The sequence below is a fragment of the Petromyzon marinus genome, chromosome 39 (assembly GCF_048934315.1).
Source record: "Petromyzon marinus isolate PM22_M1 ecotype Great Lakes invasive population chromosome 39, UKy_Petmar_22M1.pri1.0, whole genome shotgun sequence".
In the NCBI taxonomy this organism is placed as follows: domain Eukaryota; kingdom Metazoa; phylum Chordata; class Hyperoartia; order Petromyzontiformes; family Petromyzontidae; genus Petromyzon; species Petromyzon marinus.
The window spans coordinates 14,027,784-14,049,455 of record NC_133705.1 but is presented as its reverse complement, the minus strand read 5'-3'; the positions used below and the strand labels follow the sequence as shown (position 1 = coordinate 14,049,455).

General features: G+C 43.3%; 2 long non-coding RNA genes across 2 annotated transcripts in view; one reads left to right on the top strand and one right to left on the bottom strand.

The window, feature by feature from the left end:
• Window positions 1–21,672, bottom strand: part of LOC142930494 (uncharacterized) — a 183,826-nt gene that overhangs the window by 130,006 nt on the left and 32,148 nt on the right. The gene's annotated exons all lie outside the window — the stretch shown is intronic.
• LOC142930493 (uncharacterized) lies at window positions 54–14,299 on the top strand. Its single transcript, XR_012946421.1, has 3 exons — window positions 54–287; window positions 8,634–8,772; window positions 10,064–14,299. It is a non-coding gene; the product is annotated as an uncharacterized LOC142930493 (long non-coding RNA).

Sequence of the window (21,672 nt, the reverse complement as noted above, 5' to 3'; positions counted from 1 at the left end):
TAATCAAGCCTTGAAACTTAATGATGATTTCATAGGGAAATGAAGAGTACAGGCAGTCCCCGACTTACGATGGTCCCCGACTTACGATATTTCGATCTTACGATGGCGATAGCGATATGACAAAATTGTAAAATAGTTTTAATTTCGCGCGGCAGGCAAACGCAGCAGCGTACGAGGCACGATACCTTAACTTGATCATCGCCATACTCCTCTTCCGACAACTAAGTTAATGTAGCCATCAACAACCTGACATCGTTCATGTATTGCAGACGACGGACAGAATCTTGGTGAGTACAGTAGAATATGATACGTTACGATACGTTCAATGCATGTATGATACATAGCTTTAGCGAGTTCATTTCAGGGTTACCACGATACGATACATACGTTCAATGCATGTTAAAAGTTTATTTTATAGCAGATAGGATTGTTTCCTGTAAAAACTTTCTATGAAATTGCAGTTCATATAGGTAGGGCTAATAATTTACCTTGGTTTTTTTACTTTAAATTTGACTGTGCAATACAGTATTGTAATTAATAAATACATACAGTATATAGTTTATACAGTACGGTACTGTAAATTGCTCTGTTTTGCTAAATTATCACCATTCTTTAAGACTCCTGGGTAGTCTAGGCTATTTGTCGACTTACGATATGTTCGACTTACGATGGGGTCGTCGTAACGCATCTCCATCGTAAGTCGGGGACTACCTGTATTGTTACAAAATGTTTAATTATCTACATCAATATACATGTTTAGTAAAAGGGTGAACACTTGCACTGAAAAAGGAAAATATGGGTGACTGTAGCGTGTGTGCGTGTGTGTATTAGGTCGACTCAGCCTCAAATGAGTACCTCGTGCGGTGTGTAAACATCGCCACTAGGGAGACAAAGGCGGCCGGGCATGGTGCTGGCCACCCATCCCCTCGTGTACCGTTCCGGCATTCAGAAGTGCTCGCTAACAGCACTTGCCCCTACAGTCTGTTTAGGTTATATGGGGGATCTGTCTGTTTTTATTGTATGTGCGTTGATGGGTTTGCCATGACAGGACTCAATAGGCACTTACAAAAAGCACTTGCCCCCTATGGTCTATTAGGCTAAATGGAAGATTTGTCTGCTAGAGTGTGTGTTATTAGGCTTTTAGTGTAAAGTTGGTGAATACGAACTAACGCTATGGACTATAACATTGGTTTACAATATCCACAACATAATCTTTATACAGATCATCATGTTTTACAAATCAGACCCCTGAAGGAAGCTACTGTAGTACAAAATAGCGTTTGACTATTGCAAGCACTCAAGGACTGAACCATTATTGTGGGATGTACGGGGAGGGTTGTGTATAACATTTTGGTTGTGGACAATTTTCACATTGGACATTGGGTTCATGGCGGCGGTAGACAAAGCAGTGGACTATTACCGTGCTGTTTATTTAAATCAACTTCGTGGCTTTGCGGGTCTGCGATGTACGTGTGTTATGTTGAACGTCTACCGCACCGTACGCAGCCAACCGTGCTAAATCGGAGGTGCGGGGAAGGACAGCAAACTAAACAAAAAAGCAGTTCTTTTGAAACGAGTTTTCAACCTAGATTTGAAAGTGCATCGCTCCAGTGGCTTCATATTATCGGAAGAGTTTTCCTTATGCCCGCGGAAACGCACCTGAAAGCGTGCAATGCGGTGACCATCGCTGACCGATGGCCAGCCAAAAGCCGCTGCCGCAAAGATGACCAGAGTTTGCACGGTGGTTTATGCTCATGAATGAGATCGGCAAGGTATTGTGGTTCAAACTTGGTTGGAAGCTTTCGTGACTGCAGGAATTAATCTTTGTTTTTTTTTGGTAAAGTCACGTATAAATAAGAAATAATAAAATAACATAATAGCGCACGACGTTTCGGTTGCAACACAAGCAGCCATCATCAGGCACAGAAGAGCTAAATTTACGAGAGAGGGGAAACACACAACCCCAGATGTATACACAGACACCCAAGCAGGGGGAACCAACACCGACACAATAGGGGACACAGAGAGAGAAGCACACCAAACAGAGTTCAGCAGAATTTGGAAACCACACAAAGCAACACAGACGGTCGGTCAAACACACAACAAACTCACAGCCTGGTTGACCACGTCACTTCAAAGATTGCTAAATTGCAAGTTAAGTATGAAATTCAAGATACAGACGGCACACACACACACAGACATTCAAGTAGTTCATTTGTCGTCAGCACTTTTTGTGTAGCGAATGCGACTTGAGAATGGATTCGTTCGGCAGCCAGAAGCCACTGCAGCTCGACGAGCAGTGGACGGCGATGGTTGGATCTTGCAGACGTGGCTTTGTGTGTTTTTTTTGTTTACACGTTGTCCGAAGATTGACTCCCAAGTGTCGGGGAGAATCTTCCCGGAAATTAAGAATTTCCCAGCATGTGCAGCGAAATATGGGACACCAATATTAAACAACACGCGAATACACATCGAAGGCCCATTAAAGCACATATTCACTGTGGTCACTGATTTCTGTACAGATATTATTTGGCTGCATTAAATATGAATTCGGCTGGGTTCATTTTATTGTATAGTTTACGATGTTATCCATCGACATCTGTGACGTTTCATTGCACGTGATCATCAGTCGGTGGTAGAGGCTTAATACTTTCCGTATGAAAATGAATCACTCAACTCTGCTACATGCAATGTAATATTAAAATATTCTGTTGCAATACAGCATCTGCTAGAAAGTGCATGTCTGGGTAAACAGACACAGCAGGGCCATGCAATGTGTGCATCATGGAGACCCAAACGACACTCGGAAAAAGTTCCAAAGCGGATTAAATCGACATTAAACAGACACACGCTGGAAACGTTCAAACATCACCACAGATAAAGGGCTACATGCAACCCGTTTGGAAAAAGTTGAAATCGAACATTTAATAAATCAACTTGTGCTTTTCTGCATCTCTACGTAAACATAAGATGTGTCAGCTGACAACCGATTCGATTTTCCATGGGTAGTTTAGCAAGCGGCATTCACTTGCATACTCAAACCCTGCACTGGCGTCACCTTTCCAGGACTCATCAGCAGAGTGAGACATGTTAAATACTGGGGGTATATTCTGCTGGTGAGCCCCAGAATGACAAAACATCACTTTTTTGTGAATGTTAAAATGTAGTTTCCACATCCAGTACATAGCAATGCTCTGTTATCTGTAGAGTATATTACCTGAAATAAATTACTCCTTTATGAGACCTCCTTTGCCAGTAACAAGATATAGTAATAGGTTTTACCCTTTTAATTGGCACAAAAACTGACACCTTTATTCAAGGCATCATGTTTACAATAACCACAACACAAGCAGTCAAAATGCAAACAAAAGAGATAACTCTGATTATAATATGCACTCTCCTTGAATTTGATTGGTCCACACCCAAGACGGCTTTTCTTAGAGCCTAGTCTCCACTGGTGTCTTCTGGTCCAACACCAGTGGAGACTAGGCTCTAAGAAAAGCCGTCTTGGGTGTGGACCAATCAAATTCAAGGACATTGCATATTATTATCAGAGTTGTCTTTTTTGTTTGCATTTTGACTGCTTGTGTTGTGGTTATTGCAAACATGATGCCTTGAATAAAGGTGTCAGTTTTTGTGCCAGTTAAAAGGGTAAAATCTATTACTATAAATTACTCCTGCTGAGAAGAATTACGAATGCACCAGAATACTACGAAGACTTTTAAATGTAACAATGTTTTTTTTGTTTTATTAAACTGCTCAAAGCAACAGCAAGAAAATAGCATTTTACGTAATAATATATTGGCATAAAGTTATTGCTTCAGGCAAGTTATTCAATAAATAGCATGTCGATTTCAAATAATGGGGACTTTTGGTTTGGGGGACAAAAATCCAGGTGATCCAAACGTTGAGATATTTCCTTCCAGTAAAAAAATAACAAGCCCTGCTTTTTTAACACACCTGCTTTTCATGATATATCATAACATTTCCTTTCATCCAGCATTGCCTCGTTGGGTCTCGAGTTAACTTTGCGATGTTTGGCAAAGTCCACTCACGAGCGAGAGGAAACCAAAAGTAACCACGTGCAGCTAACCAAATCTCTCCCGTAGCCCTCCACCGTGCGCATCATTCAGCCCAAATATCCGGCCATCAGACCTCTGTCCCTGCCACCCTTCACCTACCATGATTCATGCTCAGCCACAGCACCTACTGTACCTATCTCGTCACTTCACGCGTGAGCCTCTCATCCGCGTTGCACCCATCTGTCACCCTCATTCACCATCACACTGCACCTTATTCCTCCTCCCCTAGCCCCTGCAACATCACCTCCATTCCCAGCCCCTGTCCCTCCATCCCTTCCGTCACCTCCCTCACTGACAGCCGCTCCGCCCCACCCGTTGCTCCCCTTTTTCCCCCTTTGTCTACCACCATCGGTTTGTAAAGCACCCAGGAAAGGGCGCTAAATGAATTATAAATAGAATAGAATGGATCCATCAAAAACACCCATGCATAAGAAGAGGGGGTCACACAAATAGATTCAATAATCCATTGCTGTGCCACAATCTGCCAACTCTAAGTAGCATATTAGGTTGCCCAACATATAGTTCTTCTGCAAAGGATCTTATGGGATCGTTTGAAATGTAAATGCAGGTCCATACCTTGAGAAACATCGTAGGCGTTTCATAAAGAGCAGCTTAACAGTACTGTGGAGATGCAATGTAATGGCATCAGCTTATATGTTGTAGTACATTTTATGTGGAACTAAGACTGACTGTAATGTTGAATAAGTCACTTCACAGCCATCCAATACGTTTGTAAATAACACCTCATGCTTTAAGCCCCATTTATATATTGCTCGTGGTCCCCGAAGGAGGTTGAGTTAGATGCAGAGATATCAAATTCTCCCTCTCTCTGGGGGCAAATTATGGCCATCAATTTGAGTTTGCCTCGTCCAGTCACTGTAGTAGCAACGCATTTCACTGGAAGGGCCCGACAAGCTCAGCCACAATGACTCGCTTCTCCTTGCATTTAAGCTGGGCCGGATTAATGCAGGGCCTTTTAGTGGCTGCATTTCCACGTCCCGATTTTGAGGGGTCCCCAGAAATATGCATCCTGCTTTATATAATGGTTGAAATGCAATATCGTAGCTCTATGATAAAACCCTAGAGGCAATGTGGTAATTAAATCCAAAGGGATAAATAAGTGTATTGTTACCAGTTTTGTGCCAACATTGGAATAGCTTTTGTCTGTTTCTAATTTGATTTATCTTTACATTTTGTACACCGCATTTTTTAAAGAAATATAGTTTAGAACGAAAATAAGCATGTGAATAATAATAATGTTGGGAAGGAATTTAATAGACAACAAAAGTTCCCCTCCCCCACCCAAAAAAAAACGATAACAGCCCCAGGCCACCTCAAATGTGATCTGGTCCTATATACAAGACATTGGCCATTGAGTTTGCATCACTTTGGAGCAATTTGCATGTCCCCTGCTAAAACAAATTCCTCATGGTAAAGGTGCGGGCCATGCAATTGCTTGCCAGTGGAAAGGCCTCCACTGATGGGGAGGGGTGGGGGGAGAAAACTCTTGAAAACTCCCTCCAGAGGGTATTTGGCCTACTCTTCCATGGTGGACAGATGGCTTGGACGAGGTGCAAGTTTACTTTACCCCACCACGCGACTTGTCGGTCTACATTTATAAACATGCAGTGAAATGTATTAATATTGTTTTGGTGCGAAAAGTTTCCAATTGATGGACCACTTTGTTGAGCTATCATTTGTGGCCAAGTTACTTCTTTAAAAAAAAGTTAATAGCTCAGTGGGCCTTGCCTGGTAGGATGGTTTAGTTGTTTTCGTGTGTGTTTGGGTGATTTTAGATTTGAAGTTTTCGTGACTGCAAGGATCCATACTCTTTGGTTCTTTCGGTAAAGCCACGTAGGTGAAAAATAAATAAATAACACAAAATAAAAAAATAAAAACATAAAAAATATATTTATTTCAATTTATTTCAACTTATTAAAATTTTATATTTTCATTTTATATTTTGTATTTATTTTTTCACCTATGTGCCTTTACCAAAAGAACCAAAGAGTATGTGTTTTAGTGATTTGCTTACCTTTATTGTACTTTGCACTACTAGCAATTTTTGCACTCTTTGTTGTTGTAACGTTCTTACCAGGCCCTACTGGACATCTGTGAAAAAGAGCTTTATAGCTCATCTGATTCCTCCATTATAAATACGAATTCTGATACTACATGTGGTGTACCAATGTATGTGCTGTGTGGACAAGGAATGTTGATAGGGGTATTTATGAAATTTGCACCATTGCTTAAACCGCCGTTCTGGAAACATTGAGTCGAACTGGTAACCTCTGGATTGCAAGTCCAGCGTGATGACCATTGCACCATGGCATTATCCCACATTCCTTATGACCAGATTATAAATGTTACGTCTCAAAAAGATTTCACAGGGCTTTGTCAACATGTTACAGAAATCTGTGTTGAAAGGATACATGTGATCATGTGGAAGGTTTAAGCCTTTACAAACCAATCCCTTAGGATATTCTGTACAAACACATGCATACATACAGAAACACACACACACACACGTGCATGCGAGAAAGATGACTTGCAGCTGCATAGAGCCGAAGACAGTAGCATTGACAGTACTGAGTGGAGTTCCATCCTGAATTATCAGGATGAATTTGTTTGAGCAGAGTAATATCAGCCAAGTGAGCAATTTAATAAGACCTCGTACAAAGTCAAGACAAATTCCAAATGTACCCCTATGTCCAAATAAGCATTGGTCGCAACAGCCTACGTGTTAAACGGACAGCGGAAGAGTTTGCGGTGAGACGGAATCACAGAGTTCAGAGGTGAGTGTGGACCGGAGCAAATCGGGATAGGAACGAGTGGAAGAACATGGAGGGGATGCCTTTGCCCAGGCGTGAGAAGTTGCTGGTTGACGGCGACACGGAGTAAGGGCTCATTATTTAAAATGTGGAGAGGCGACGTGCTGAGTCGACCCTAGCCCAGTCAACACTGTGCCAACTCACTGCACCGGGATGTCGAGATCGCCGTTGCGTGTCATAGACAGTCCTTGAGATTTGTCACAAATGTCACGTATTCGAGAAATAATAGTCATAATAATTGATGCACACTTCATTTTAGATACCTGTAATATGACAGCACAGGAATATGAACCAAAATTAAACACAAGCGACGCTCAATTCTGGCAGCTACCCCTGTCACCGGCGGCGAACGTGGCAAGGCATCGCGCAAATCAGCATTCTGTGAACGGATTGCAGCGCATAACCCGCACGAGATGAGTAGCAGCAGCAGCAGCTTGTGCCATGCTGCACTGACCCATCGCGGGGTGGGGGGGGGTAGACAATGCCAAGGGCTGGGTGAAGAAGAAGAAGAACGGCGGGGAGTTTTTTTGGCGCGGGGCGCGCACGCCAGCTGCTCATGATCAAATAAGCAGATCGTTGCCACCAGTGAGACTCCTTGGAGCCCAACAACGGCGGGACTTATCAACTGCTTATTGCCTGGCTGTTTTACTTGGCGTGGTTGCATCAGCATTCAACTCGACGTCTCGCCCGTGTTCAAATGAGCAATGGGATAACGCCCGTCTTGCTACACTGGCAGCCCTCCGAGAGAGTTTTCTTGCCATTGAAATTTTACAATCAATCTTGATTTGAAGTTTTCGTGACTGCAGGAATCCATACTCTTTGGTTCTTTCGGTAAAGTCACGTAGGTAGTAAAAATAATAATAGATCACGACGTGTCAGCAGTTCTCCTGCTGTATCTGTTACACCTGAAGACGGTCGCTTGTGTTGCGATCGAAACGTTGTGATCTAATACTTTTTCTACCTACGTGACTTTACAATCAATGTTGCAGCGAGGGGCCACTCTCGCCTCCGCAACACTGTTGACTTCCTACGAAGTGGTAGAGTTCGACGTCGCATTTCCGACCGCCACATACATTCGCTCCCCCCCCTGCCCAACCAGTTGACTGTTCACAGTCAATGCAGCGTTGTTATGAGTCGAAAGGATTTGAAGACGCAACTTTACAGTTAGCGTTTTGACTTTAAACTTTCGTGACTGCAAGAATTCATATTCTATGGTTCTTTCGGTAAAGTCACGTAGATATGAAAAAACAATAAAATTATACAAATACATTTAATTAAAAATTATAAAAATATCACGACATTTCGATCGCAACACAAGCGGCCGTGATCAGGATGATGACGACCGCTTGTGTTGCGAAACGTCGTGATATTTTTATTATTTTTAATTAGCTTTATTTTTATTATTTCATTGTTATAATTTTTATATCTTCGTGACTTTACCGAAAGAACCATAGAATATTTATAGTTGCGTGTTTAACACGCAATCACCCCGTGATCAGATATCTCTCGCCGGCGAAAGGGATACAAACACAAACACTTTTGTTATATGCCGAGCTGCTGGGCACAATTAGAAACCTCTTATTGTAATCAATGATATTGTTCCGTGAAAAAAAAAAAACAGTGGCTCGTGCATTTTGTAATGCTGGTTTTCAGGACGGACTTTAGAAGGGGCAGTGAGGGGAACGTTTATAACGGAGTACTTTCCTCATTTTGTACGCAGTATCTTGGCTCCACGCGCCCTGCGGCTGGAGTCGAGATCAAGGGGATCTGTTGGCATCTCCTCGGTGGTTTATTTTTTCTGCTTATTTTCTCATCGCCTTCAAGTCCACCTCCATCCTCCCCTGCTTCACAATACCGAGGTGTGCTCCCGAAACTGCACCAATGTACACCATGTTCAGGCCTTCATTGCAACCACCTGGCTGGAGCCAGCAGAACAACACCACGTGCTCAGCTTGTAGGTTAAACGGACAGGATAACTGTTTGTTCAAACCCTGACTTTGACAGCTAGCCAAAACCCCAGCGCCCTGCTCGGCTGTTCGGCTTGTAGGAAGTGCTGTATATCTTTAACTGCAGGAAACGCTAATGGAGTTTGCCACCAGTATTTTGCACAATGCTGGTGGAATGTCATCTGGTTTCTGGTGCTTCTGGCCATCTCTTATTTTCTGATGTCACGATCCTAATTGAAAGATTTTGGAGGTGATCCCTTGACCCGTGGTTTATTTCCATTTCCCCGCTGACTGAAATTTCAACCATTTCAGCTGCCCTCGTTTCACGAATTGCAAATTGTGCGCGTTTAAAAGGTCGTAGCTTACGCAGGTAATGGGACACAAGGAGACAAATAATTTCCAGTGAGTGGTCTGTTCACGAATATTGCAACAATGTATTGCATTGTATATCAAATATAATCAAGTGTACATAACATGCAACCGGAATAACGTAACTTGTATTTTGCCACAGAGTTTGGCTGCTGGCTCATCGTGTGGCTGCCTTCCTGCTTATTTGCAGTTCGTTGCACCTCTGAGTCATTCCCTGGCCAGCATAGCTATTCGATAATTCTGGAAGGAGTGAATGGTTTATTGATCAGCAGTGGCGTTTCAGTAAGGTCACCATGGTTTCAAGGACTCTCCCTTGTGCGCAAAGTGCGAAACAACTTCATTTTAGTTTCTTCTGACAGATCACAAGACATTTAGCACAGGGACCACTATTGGCAAAGTAGTGATATGCAGACACTGCACATTCGTCTGGCTTTTCTATACACTTGCAAGCGACAACCTCTGTTCTGTCCCACTGTCAAGACTTGCCGTACATGAAGATTTGTATCAGCAAGCTATGCCGCTGCACTGGATTTTAGCCCCAGTGGTTAACCGGATAAGATCGCAGACCACAACAGTTGCCCTTTTAAGACTCCTTCAAGCAGATAAAACATTGTGGACAAAGCTTATGTCTCAGAAAGAAAAATAATCTGTCAGTAATAATGGGCAAGGCAGACTCAAGTATTCGTCTTGGCCACGTAGCCAACGACACTTTAATGTAATAAATATATGCGGTGCATTTTTTTTTAGTTTTTTACAAATCAAATGCGTCGCTCTCTTATGCCTTTTCGGATTATACTGTGCGTTGTTATGTGCGGTGTCTGATGCTTGGCTCCAGTTGCTCACGAAGCTCCCAGCCACATGGATCGAAACGTCGGACACCGTCGTCCAACAACACGCGGGTACCACCCGCAAACACACCAGAGGGCGACGTGGCACAACCGCGAAAACCAATGCGGCGACGTGATATGAGATCACTCGAAGAGACGTGACTCTAAAACATTTCACGGATTGGCTCCAAAGCTGTATAATGCAATTTACCATGGCAGCCCTTGTGACACTATTATTACGTCACGAGACAGTGAGGTGAGAAACACCGAGCTTGGAGTAAACTGAAATAAAACACATTTCCCAGACAGGAACGGTGAATGTATGAACGTAGAATAGGTTTTTCATTTTTTTTGTCCAAGCAGAATAACCATCTAGGGCCATATCACACGTGTCCTTATCACACTTGAGATCCGGATACCCCAAATGAGAAACACGAATTGAACAAGCAACACTTTGTCTGAATCTAATTGGCTTCCTTGACACGGTGAATTTGAGGGTGTGCACACATGACAATATGGAAGTCGCATTAAAAAAAATATTGACGCTTGTAAACATGACAGAAACATGCAATCAATTGGTTGATATGAGTGGACTTGTTGTTGTTGTTAGTTTTCAACCTTTCCAAATGTTGCATATACCTCGGGATAAACATTTCTGCATACACGGTGGTCGAAATGGAAATGAAAAAGTCCCAGTGTGAAACGTATTCATCCTGTCGTTTTCCCTCTGAAAAAATATATAAAAACATCTTGGTATAGCAAGTCGGGAAAGGTTCTGAAAAGTGTCGATATGCATGTTTCGTTGTCCTTATCAGCACCAGGGTAACGGACTGTGGTTCATCGGCCCATTTAGACAACTGTGTTTACGTATTTGTGTGTATATATATACACAGATCAGACTGTTTAGCCATGGATGATCCTGCATCAAAAAATACGATATGTTTTAAAGATAATAATAAAACAAATGATAACGTAAAGTAACTCTAATCTTCCCAGACACACATCGTCGTTTCGATTGCTGGTTGCATACACGGCATTCATTATCTGCACGTTAATTTTTAGGTTGATGTCGCTCAGCAATTTGGATGAACGTGAACCCTCTTCCAGCGCGAGACGGGTGCATTTTAAGTCTGCGAGCATAACCATTCGTCGGGGGCAATACGGCCTCCATGGGCGATCTCCATTGGTTGCCTTGTGGCACAATGACTCGCGTTGTCAGTGACGTCACAGACCCATGACGTCCACTTTAGAGCACGTGGAGCCCTTCGGTTCTGCCCCGCAGCAACAGTGGGCGGAGGTGGGTGGATTCAAGAAAACTGAACCCTTGCAACTTGACACCTCAACTGACACGCACACAAATACGTACGTATGCTAACCGCAAGGTTATAACAACTGTTATTGTTGTGCATTAAAAGGGCATTTTCACTGATTTCGTGAACAACCACAGTCCAAATAATTTTGAAAGCATAACTGTACATTGTGTGTATAAACAGCTCCAAATGTTTATTGTTTAAAGTAAGCGGTAATGGACAAAGTTGTTTTTAGGCATCAACTTGTTTTTGTAAGAGTGCTGTTTGATGGCCATATGAATAGGGGATTTGAGTGATTTTATGGTTTGAAAGTGAACCATGTTGAAAAGGCAAAAAAACTATACATACAAGAAACACACACACACATGGCAAGGGGAAGGAGAGAAGACAGCTGCTTCTGTGTTTTGATTAATCTCAAAGTGTAATATGTTAAGTGGCTTTCTCACAGTATGCTATATATACACACACACAGTATATGGATGTGGTCAAAACATTTTAGACGTGGAATATCAGTAATACCCCCAGACTAACACGTCTGTGTTTACATGTTATATACTACAGTCGCCCATACAAGTACATCATCATTAGTACATAAAGATTAGCACTTGCAAATGGGGCTTGAAAATAAGGCAAAAGTACAATGTTATTGCAGGCTGGGCCTCTTTCTGAAAATTGTTTATCTCCGGTTCATCTTCTTCAATTAAGCCTTATTTGTTTCTGCTCTACGATCGTTGAATGTTACACTGTTATTAATATTGCTAGGCTATTTAATGTTGCTCTGGTGTGTTCGGCAATATAAATAAACATAGCAGAATGGGAGTAACAATACATTACTGTGAATTTAACAGCCTCTTCCTGAAACCTCTTGAAGTCCTCCCTCACCTAGAATATCGACTTGGGACTGGGTAATATTTTCCAAGTGTGTTTATTTGTGTAGTTGCTGGGGTGTTTAAATAAAAAATAAAACCTTTCCAATTCCTCTACCACTCTCATTTAGATTTGTATCCACAGGGGAAATTCCACTATTTTTATGCACGCAGTTACATGCAGATGCTTAATAGTAGTGCAGCGAAATCCATTGTTGTTCTATACTCCGACCACCTTCACTAACCCACACTGACCAATAACATTGCTCACGGCCGGCAGAGTGTGGGGGCGACCCTCATCCAGCAGTGGATTGACACAAATATTCTGTACCTGTGTGCACGTTTACCACTCGTTCAATTACCTACAAAGTCTGCCACTATGAATGTGGCTGTCAGATATTACCACATGTCTTCTAATGGCTCCCAGATATTCAAAACATGAGCTGTACGAGCTTTAAATAATTACTTGCAGGCTTTGTAAATACACTGCTGGATAAAGGTCCTCCCATGGTGTTTGTTTGACTATTCAATAGTTGTCGCGATCGTCAGTGCGACAAACTTGGTTTAATGGGTCCCGGGTATCGTCACTATATCGCTTGCCACTAATGTGAACTGTGGGTCAGGAATCGTACTCAGGTCACTGGTCTGACAACAAACCCTATGCTACCTCCACCTTTAAGAGGCACCTTGTCCTTTCCCCGCACCTCCAATTAACACGGTTGACTACGTATGTTGCAAAAGAAGTTCAACATACGTGCACACATAGTAAAAAAAGAGATTGTAAATATATCCACATCAAAATGCTTTTACGAACAACAAAAAGATGGGAAACAGCCGAGTGGTTAAAAACTTCACCATCTCACACTGTCTGCAAGACAATAGCGTGTAATATTCAGGTACGCAAATGACGAGTATTGGTATAGTGAAGGTAAAGGTGCAGGTCTGTAACTGCTTGCTCACGTCACTGCTGGCAGAAGGGCCTCCGACACTGCAGGGGCCTCCCGAGAGCACCTATGGAGAGTACTTGGCCTATTCTTCCACGCCGGCCCACACATCTTGGAAGAGTTTAGAAGTACCCGCACTTTACCCCAACATGTCACCCACCAAGTGACTTATTGCGGTGTGCCCATTTACACTGCCGGGTGGACACATGCGTAAATATTTCAGCGATTTGCCCATCATTTCAACTGCCACGTTGGAAGACCAAAACGGCAACATTTGCATGGCAAATCTAGTGGATTAACCAAAACCATTACGCCCGCAAGCCGCATCCCTATTAATTTAGTATCGGTTGAAAATTACCCACGAGCTGAGACGCTTTTTTTTGCGTTAACTCAAATAACCCGGCGAAAAGCGGCAATGCGGGAAAACAAGATGGACTTTTTACACGCGTGAACATTCACCTGTAAGTGCCACAGATTAACCAGATACAGTCCATATAATGCGGTTGAGAGTGTACAAAACGATGCCTTTGAATGCCATGGGTGGCAGGTATGGAATGAGGGGTGGCATATGTCTCACTTGATAGGGCAGCTGGCAACACTCAGCAGCGTTTGCCCTCCAACATGACAGAAGGGGAAGGGTGTTAGGTAGCAACATTCGGAGAGAAAGTAACACAGAGCCATGTTACTCTGTGTGGCTTCATACTTCAGTTGAAGGAGCCAGATCTTGGGTTGTGACATGGGCACTGCATACGGGGAGCTAATTATGGATTTATTTGCAGCCAATCATACAAACTGTGAAATCGCTATCCGTGGTGCCAACGTTAATAAATAAATACAAACCGCCACTTCTTTCAAATGTTTCTTGCCGTTGGTTTTCACACCTGATGATGACTGCTTGTGTTGCAATCGAAACGTCGTGAGAATTGTATTGTTTTATATGTATTTTTATTATTTTATTGTTTCCCTTCAACGTGACTTTACCGAAAGAACCAAGAATATGAATCACTGCAGTCACGAAAGCTTTAAATTGAAATTCATACGCAAGTTGTTGGATGATTTATACAAATATTCTCATTGTGTTTTGTATGGCTTCAGCTCTCAATGCTAGAAAAAATAAAATTAAATGTGATACTTTGCGTCTTTTAAGCAATAAAGGACTGAAAAGTTGTTTTCTGTACTATTCCAGCGTGAAAACAAAGCTGACCTATGGAGCTAGTAAGTTTTGCCATTTAACCTGGTTGTATTATACCTGACCGATACCGTATTTTCCTAACACTGTTTCAATGCACATGACGATTGCATGCCACTGACTAAACCGAAATATCTGTTGGTGATATCGCGAAATGAAAAATACTGCAACCCCCTGGATCAACACGACATGGTGAGATGTATGTATGGAGAACTGCGTTCGCACCGAACATAGCCAACCGTGTTATTCGGAGGTGTGGGGGAAGGACAACAAACCAATCACAAAAACATTTTTTCAAGAAATTTGTTTTTAATCGAGATGATTTAAAAGTGCATAGCGCCCAGTGGCTTCCTAATATCGTAAGGAAGAGCATTCCAGACGGCCGCAGAAGCACATATGAAAGCGCGCGATGCAGTGACCATCTTCGTCGATGATCAACCAAAAGCGGCTACGAGATCTTTATCAAGCAAAGAGACCATAATTTACATATTCACCTATTTAAATTTATTTACTACATGTATGAAAAGCTTCGGCCAAAGCTCCAATGTATTTACGACTACGTCCGAGGTAAATGCAGTATAGCTTTGGTTATAGCTTTTACTGAAGACAGGTTACAAGCGTACTGAAGATGCTTGTTTGAAGACCACTTAACATCCATTATGTTTCGCAATAGGACAACTGTGTCATTATACTCTCAGCATATTCAGGCATTCTTTCAGCTGCCCATTTGAGGATGAACTTCATCCGGCAAACTTCAGCAGTTTTTTTTTGTTAATTCATTTAATTTAACGTTAAGAAGTGGATATATTGGAATAGAAAAAAACTCGGTCAAAACATTGCTGAATCGTATTCTATGGTTATTTCGGTAAAGTCACGTAGAAAGAAAAGATAAGAATATATAATATATATAAATATATATAAATATGTATTTATATATTTTTATTACTTTTCTTTCATTTTCTATCTACGTGAATTTACCGAAAGAACCATAGAATATGAATTCCTGCAGTCACGAAAGTTTTCGGTCAACATTGCTGAATCTTCTGAGCGTGTAAAAAACGCACCGCACACGAACCCCTACCAAGCACATGGTCCATTCGTCACCAGAGTTCAAATCTTGGCAACGGCGGGCATCAGTCGGCGAGCGAATATCTCGAACAGATCCCGCGAGGAATGGCTGCAGAGGCTGCCACATCGGAGCCGAGGGTCCCGCATGCCCAGCGGCCAAGTTGCGGTCAACGTGGGAGAGAAAGCCCAGGACAGGTTTAGATTGCACTTGCCACACACACGCACGCACACGTGCAAGCGTGCATCAACTCCTCGTCGCCAGTATCTTAGCGTGGAGCATTCATCACTGTACCGCTGCCTCTCCCTACGCACGCACGCACGCACATCGCTTTCCGACCATGACAATTTCACCAAAATGTGCATTTCTCGTTCCGTGAAGCGCTTTCCCCGTGGTCACAACCATTGCTTATTGGCGCAACTATCCCTGTCCAGGGTGGTACGCTCCAGCGGCACCATCATGTAATGTCCTTTTCGTCGGCTCGTTAGTGGCAATGAACACATTTCTTCCATTGTTCTCTTTCCTTAACCAGTGTCACTGCTTTGCGCGACCTTATTTTTTGTTTTATGTTACCGCCACATCTATCCGCCTGGTTTTTCATCTCCCCAGATTCGTGTTCATCCTTCCGCCTTTGCGTCGCATCGCCGAGTAGGAGATCAAAACCACTGCAGTCTTCTTCCGTTGACTCTGTCTCATAAGGTTGCTCCTGAATGCATACGCCACAGCAAACCCATTTAATAATAGCACACACAAAAAGATCCCCCGTATAGCCTAAACAGACAGTAGGGGCAAGTGCTGTTAGCGAGCACCTATGAAGGCCGGAACGGTACAGGAGGGGGTGGGTGGCCAGCACCACGCCCGACCGCCTTTGTCTCCCCAATGGCGATGTTTACACACCGCACAGAGTACTTCTTTGAGGCTGAGACGACCTAGGGGAGGCCCAGGATAATCGTCACCGGTGTTGGCCGTGAGCGGGAATCGAACCTGGGTCGCCGGGTTCATAGCGCAGCGCGCAAACCGCTACGCTACCGGTCCCCACATACACAACACGCACACACACACGTGCGCCCTGCACACACATGTTCGCGCAAGTGGCAGAGCGAGAGAGCACAGCTGCAGCGGGGTCAGACGCGACATACCGAGAACGAAAAAAGCGAAATCTGTCGCGTGAATCAATCGCGGCAAAGACATCCTGCGCGCCACTCGCACGTGTCGCCGATGCGCGGGAGAGGCGCGGCTTGGAAGCGTTTCGAGCGCGTGCGACGCGCGCGGACGTGGGAAGCGAGCGCGCGCTAGTAGACACGTGCGCGCGCGAGAAAACACGTGCGCGCGCGCGAGAAAACACGTGCGCGCGCGCGAGAAGACACGTGCGCGCGCGCGAGAAGACACGAGCGCGCGCGCGAGAAGACACGAGCGCGCGCTCCGCGGGCGTGGCAAGCGCTCAACGTGCCACATTCTGGGCACGCGTGGAATGCTGCCTCGATTGAGACGCGGGGAGGCGAGAGAGGGTGGGGGACCCGGCGACCAGGGCAAGCGATCAGATGTCCAAGTTTATTCCCACTTGTGCCCCGGGTTGAGTCCAGAAGTGGCCCTATTGCTCACGGGTGGGAACGTAAAGTGGCCGGGGGCAGGTGGGACACCCAATGGGCCCTGGTAATTTGGCTTGCGATGCAAAATATTTGCACCCACCACCCCCCCCCCCCCCCCAATTAATGCAGCTGCCCAATTCTCGGCTACGCACACAACAACACAGATCGGCCACATGTTGTTTACGTACGGCGTGTGGATTTTTACACCCTCGCTAGGTGCTACGGACAAATATATCAACAAACTGGGCCAGCACACAGCCGTCACTGAAAGCACTGGGTGGAAACCACGTGTGGAACGCCGCAATTAGTCCTAGGGCTCTAATGAGCAACGCAAAGGCCAATACTACAGCAGCACGCTCCACGTTTGCACATTTCAGACACTTACAATTTGGAGTGATGCACAAACATTGGTTAAAGTAGATTTTTATTGGTTGACATTTTTTTTGTTTTTAAATGCTAACTTGTGCTTCTGAAACAACATGCACATTTTTTATGATCTAATCTTTCTATACATGTTTTAAAAGTGCTACAATAGATATTCAAACTAAAATGCATGTTTTTTTCATGTACACTTTCAACCAGCAAATGCTGTTCTGTTCAGCTGTCGAGACTTGCTGTACATTAAGATTTGTATCAGCAAGCTTCTTGGCCATACTGGATTTTAGCCCCAGTGGTTAACCAGATAAGATCGCAGATGACAACAGTTGCCCTTTTAAGACTCCTTCAAGCAGATAAAACATTGCGAACAAAGCGTATGTGTTAAATAAAAAAAACTGTCAGTAATAATGGGCAATGCAGACTAAAGCATTATTATTGGCCACATTGGCAATGACACTTTTCTATAATTAACATATACAGTCTTTTTTTTCAAATCAATGCATAGGTCTTCGATGTCTTTTCGTGTTGCACCGCATATTGTTGAGTGCGATGTCCGACGCTTCACTCGAGTTCCTGAGCAAGCTCCTAGCGGGTGGAGCGAAACGTCAGACACCATGCCGAACAACGTGCAGTATGACTCGAAAACACATCGGAGAGCCTCCCTGCGAAGCACAACCACGAGTGAAGACACATGCAGTCGTAATTCATGGCTATTTGAAGCAAAAAGGCAGCATAATAAAAAAGTGAAACGCCGGAGCATCTGAGCACTAAGTTCAGAGACAAGGAAGAAGAATATGGCGTCCATTCCTAGACCTTAGACCAGTATTAAATACCTGAACCCAGAACGGCAATAGTTGCCGCGGAACATCAGAATGTTGCAGTGTACAATGAGAGAGAGAGAGAAAGGATGTTGAATGAAACATATTCCATATAAAACACATTTTTTTCTTTAAATAACCGTGTTTTTTTTTCGATGACAGTGTAACTCTATTGTCAAGTCGTTCCATGCGACCACGCGCACCACGTGGCGACCGACCGCCTTCCTCGCCGCACGGTACTGCGGTTGTGCTGATTTATGTTGTAACTTAGCCTTGCATTTTTACCCCTGTCGACATCGTGGTTAGGGGGGTGCAATTTATAAGTCATGTGGGGTTTTTTGGCCATTGAAGTTTGTTTATTTTTTTATATTAACTTGGCCCTTGGTATGTAAACAGATTTTTATCTTCAGTTGAAAGGAAGTTATAAATACGAAAGTGGGGACCGCTAAGCACCACTAGTCACCCAAGTACCATACAAATATATCGTAGTCTATGCAGGCAGTGACATACAATATTTATAAACGTCAGTCTTCGAGTTATTGTAAGCCTCAGTCCAACGATAACAATTTAAATAATATAATAATTGTAATAATAGGTCAAAATTTATACAAAATATTGCACTGTACATATATCAATCAACCACTAGGAAGCAATACATAAATTATTAAAAAGAAAATGTTTGTTGTCTTTTCAATTAAACATATGGAAAGGGTAATCAAAATAAACTGTGTGTAAAATCTGAAACAAATTCTGCATTTAAAGCAAACGATTACATTAACGGTACATTTTGAACACTTTAAAGGAACACAATAAATGCATACATTATACAGATAAAAAAAATCGCTCTTTCCCTTTTTTAAAGTGGGTCCGCAAAAAAAGATCAATCATAATTTTTTTAGGAACACAAAAAAGCTATTTCCTGACCATTTTAGCCATTTCCCAGCACTTCAGTAAATATACTCGGGGTGCATTTGCGTTGGGGGACACATTTATGTGGCGTGAAAGGGGAGCTGCAAACCACTGCCACATATTAAGGCACACCGTGGCTATAGCTGTGGTTACAACATTCATCACATATGTATATGCCAGGTCTATTCACATCACGTGCTCTGGCTTAAAGGTGGGCAACATTAGTTAAGAGCAACCGATAATTAGTTAATGGAACACAATTCGAAAATGTTCAGCTTTCTTAAAATGTTCACTGATTTCACAGTCAATGCCAATATTTTTTGCATTCTCCCTCTCTACACTGGAGGTACATTACCTGAAACATCAGCTTGGTATACAAGCGACTCATTAATACAAAAAATATGCACATATAATAATAAGAATATGTTATAAATATTAAATATTGAATTATATTTACCATTGTACTTTTTTTACATTGCGCTTGTTTTTCTCTCTTAAATCCTTCAGGCCTCCCTTAAACAATAGAGATCAATGGGCCTTTAGATGGTTAAATAAAGAGGGCTATCTACAGAGCCGGAACACTTGAGAATCGAGATGATTCATTTAAAGACAACCACTGCACGGTAAATAAGGACAACGGTGCACTCTCGAGAAACGATTATTGGGTGCTTCCTATCAATAAGGGAGCAGATGGGCGAGCAGACTTGAAATCCCCTTTGAGTAAAATGTGAACTCTCTCTGGCTGCGCCGTTAACAATGCGTTGGAGAGGCTGGAAAATGCACCCAAAGTATTTTGGGCAACTTTGCACGTGGCTTTTTGCGTGCGCTAATGCGTGAGCTCCCCGGGCGAATGCGTCAACGTTTGCGCGAGAGCATCCGCGAATGTCCCGCGCAACGTCGCGGGTGCTCGGCGCACGTAATTATCCACGGTGGATTTGCGCAGTCAAGGGACGAAGGAGCCCGTGACTGCCCCCGGAGAGCTTGTGAGTGATTGCGGTGCGGAATGTGTCGTTCGCAGGTTAATTGTCGTTTGAGGTGGCCGGAGATTGCAGGCAAAGCGTCCTGCGTTTTAGTTGCTTCGCTTGTGGACCATCAAGTGCACAGACGTTCCCAATTATGAACGAATTGCGGAATCTACGCACAGCATTGGCAAGGGGGGACGTTCCTAGACATGCAGTCCTTATTGTTTCTAACCTCGTTAAGTTAGACCGTCATCTCTAACAGGCTTACCATGCAACAATTCATTTAGCTCCTGCACGTGAGCTGATTTAATCACGCTATCATCCATAGATAATTTTGTGCATAAGCATTTATATCATAAGCAGGGGATAATATCAACACTTCAGAAATTTACATCACCAAACAAAGTGATGATTTGTATGGTTTAATGATAGTTAAGCGTGTTTTCCAGAAATGAGGTTACAACTCAATAAATGTTAACGAAATGAAACAACAATCAATAAATGTTAATAAATGCAACAGCCACACAATATGACTCTGTATGAGGATAGTATACAACACTGTATAGCATTATTAATTGTGGGTTATATTATAAATTGTACCCCAATCTATACCACATACACACTAAATTAAATATATTCAAAAGTTAATGTGTAAGAAAAAAATACCCAGCCTCCCCACTCTCATGTCTCCTTTTCCAAATATAATCACATTCCACAAACCCATTATTGAATAACGCTTAGGAAGAACAAATAAACCCAACATCATATTTCTGCATTCATTACTTCAATGCACGTTCCCAACATCTGGAATGTTTTCGGACTACAATTGAATAACTCCTACTGTTTACACATCCCTTATTTTTCTAACTCATACTTGCCCAGCCAAATGTACTCAACAGGAACAAAAACAATCTCTACATTTTATTTCCCTCCCAAAATACATGTATATTAAAAACGAATCTTGTGTCGCGTAAACGTAACTTGGCAAAACCAGTAGAATTAATGTGGAAACAGTGTCGGTTTACAAGTGTAATTCGGCATTACTTCACAGAGCATCAATTTGCAATTTGGCTCACATCGTGAACCATATTTGACCCACTAATTACAGCGATTGCTCTGAAAGCAGACACCAGCTGACATTTCTTGGGGCCACGGAGGTGTTGAGAGGGCATGTGGCAGCGGGGCAGTGCATTTTTGTGTCTTGTACATTAGACACTCAATGAAATCCTTTGGAGACCCTCGCCAGCGCTTGTGAAGGCTCCCCTCCCCAGCACTCGCGAACCGTCGCTATGAACATCTCTTTCCACGGAGGCGAGAAAGCATTTCGCAGCTGTCACGCTGCCACGGAGAGCGTCTGGCAGACGGTTTTAGCAAAAAAACAAGAAAGTGGCGCAACGGCGTTGTCGGGGGTACAACGCCAGCGAGAATTATCCGCTGTCCGCTTGCACAATGAGTGCCGGGAGGGCGCGCGTGGCTACGTTGAAGCGTACACCTTGGGCGGGGAGGCGAGGTGATGTGCGACGCCGTGGGAAGGACAGCGAAGCGGCCACACTTTGGGTTCGAGAAAGCCGTACCACGGCGGTGGG